Below are 2500 nucleotides of genomic sequence, written 5' to 3'. Positions count from 1 at the left end.
CGGATTCTCTTCGGCCGCCATTCAACGATCAACTCAGAACTGGCACGGACTGGGGGAATCCGACTGTCTAATTAAAACAAAGCATTGCGATGGCCCTAGCGGGTGTTGACGCAATGTGATTTCTGCCCAGTGCTCTGAATGTCAACGTGAAGAAATTCAAGCAAGCGCGGGTAAACGGCGGGAGTAACTATGACTCTCCGCTGAAGGTGCCACCCCAACTCCCCCAGCACCTAGCCGGCCAACCGGCCGTGCCGAAAATCTTGTAACTTTTGCAGCTGTATACGCCTGTAGTGAGTGCCACCGCAGCTTCACCACCAAGAACGGTCTCAGGGTCCATCGCCGCCGCCAACACCTTGCGGCCGCCAACGCGGAGATCGTCACGGAGAGGCATCGCGCGAGGTGGACGGAGGAAGAAGTCCTGTCGCTCGCCAAGGCGGAGGCCGAACTGTTCCTCGAGAGGGACGCCCGGTTCTTCTTTGTAAATCAAGAGCTCATCAGGATGTTCCCCGACCGAACGCTTGAGGCAATCAAGTGCCGACGGCGGCAAGCTGCCCACAAGCAGCTTGTCCGCCAATTCATGGAGGCGCTTGAGATCGGTCGGGGGGAAGAGCCGGCGTCCCGCCGGGGAGCAGCGAGCCCGCTGCCAGACGCGGGCGAGGCCGCTGCGCCGCCCGTCGACGCAGCCGAGGACTTCGCGGCCGACACCACCGGGCCGCCGCCGGAGGGGCCGACTGACGCCGCCATCTGGGAGCATCTGGCGGGGCTACCCGCTTCCGCCCAGCGTTTCTCTGCCCTGGATCGTGTCATAGGTCTGGGGCGGGGCACGCCGCCCGATGTCATCCTGGGCATGCTCCCGGATGCCCTTGCGTCGGTCGGGTCCAGAGGGGAGAGATCGATCACCAGGACACAGCGGCCGCGCCAACCATCGAAGCGGCCGCCTGCCGCGCCGCCGACGCAGAAGCGCAAGCGGCGCCGCTGGGAGTACGCGAGAACGCAGGATGCCTTCCGACGGTCGCGTGCACGTTGCGTGCGCGGCCTCTTGGATGGCACCCTGCTCCAGCCGCCACCTGCCATCCCTGGTCTGCTGGACTTCTGGGCGGACCTCTTCACAAAGAAGCCCGTCTCCACCGCGGGCTTCATTCGTGACCGCCTCCTCCCGCACTCGGAGCCTGTCGCTCTTGAGTGCCTATGGGGGCCGGTCACACATGAGGAGGTCGCCGCCGCGTTGCCGCCCAGGGGATCAGCGGCCGGGCCGGACGGCCTTACCCCAGCGGAGTTGCGGCGCCTGCCGCACGAAGTCCTGGTGAAAGTGATGAATCTCTTCCTTCTGGCCCGCGCCCTCCCGGAACGCCTGCTTCGCGCGCGGACGTCCCTTCTCCCGAAAACGGCTGCACCAACATCCCCCGCTGACTTTCGCCCCATTACGGTCTGCTCGGTGTTGGCGCGGACCTTTCACAAGGTTCTCGCGTCACGCCTGATGCGCGCTTGTGCTGTGGACGAACGTCAGCGGGCATTCATCCCTCGGGATGGGATGTTGGAAAATACTTTCATCTTGGACACTGCTCTCACCGACGCAGTTCGCTCCTGCCGCTCTGTCTTTGTGGCATCGATCGACGTTTCGAAGGCATTCGATTCGGTGGATCATGCTGCCCTTCGCCCTGTGCTGAAGGCGCATGGCCTACCGGATTGCTTTGTCGAGTACGTCGAGCGGTGCTACGAGGGCAGCACGACAGTGATAGCGGACGGCGCCGGCGTGGGCGTGTCTGTGCAGCCAGCACGGGGCGTTCGCCAGGGCGATCCCCTCTCCCCCCTCCTGTTCAACTTTGCGGTGGACTACGTTTTAGGCCAACTGCCCTCCCACATCGGAGCTCGGATCCTCGGTCGCAGAGTCAACGCTGCGGCCTTTGCAGATGACGTCTTGCTGTTTGCAGCGACCCCGAGGGGCTTGCAGTCCCTCATCGACGCAGCTACCGCAGCCCTCGCCCACCTGGGGCTGCAGATCAACGCCCGGAAGTGTTTCACCCTCGCCTTAGTCGCGTCAGGGCGCGAGAAGAAGGTGAAGGTGGACAGCAATGTCACCTTCACAGCAGGCAATACCACCATGCCTGCCCTGCGTGTGGGTGAAACCTTCCGGTACCTGGGGCTGCAATTTTCCACGGCGGGTCGCTGCGTCTTCAATCCACGTCGCCACCTGGTGGAGCAGCTTGACGTCATCTCCCGAGCTCCGCTGAAGCCGCAACAGCGCCTCCACGCTCTCACCAACGTACTTCTCCCTGGCCTGTACCACGGGCTGGCCCTCAGCCGCACCCGGGTGGGTGCATTGAAGTCGGCCGACGTCACCATCCGGGCCGCCGTCAGGAGATGGTTCCGCCTTCCGGCGGACACCCCCCTGGGATACTTCCACGCTCCTGTTGCCCAGGGGGGCCTCGGCATTCCATCTTGCCGATGGATGGGTCCGACCCTCCGTCGGTCCCGTCTCCTGGCGCTGAAGAAGATAGGG

General features: G+C 64.0%; 1 pseudogene; it reads left to right on the top strand.

The window, feature by feature from the left end:
- Positions 1–2500, top strand: part of LOC126436011 (large subunit ribosomal RNA) — a 7652-nt pseudogene that overhangs the window by 2681 nt on the left and 2471 nt on the right.

The sequence above is a fragment of the Schistocerca serialis genome, unplaced genomic scaffold (genome assembly GCF_023864345.2).
Source record: "Schistocerca serialis cubense isolate TAMUIC-IGC-003099 unplaced genomic scaffold, iqSchSeri2.2 HiC_scaffold_1225, whole genome shotgun sequence".
In the NCBI taxonomy this organism is placed as follows: Eukaryota; Metazoa; Arthropoda; class Insecta; order Orthoptera; family Acrididae; genus Schistocerca; species Schistocerca serialis.
Note: the sequence above shows the minus strand (reverse complement) of the source record. Positions and strands in the feature narration are given on the sequence as shown.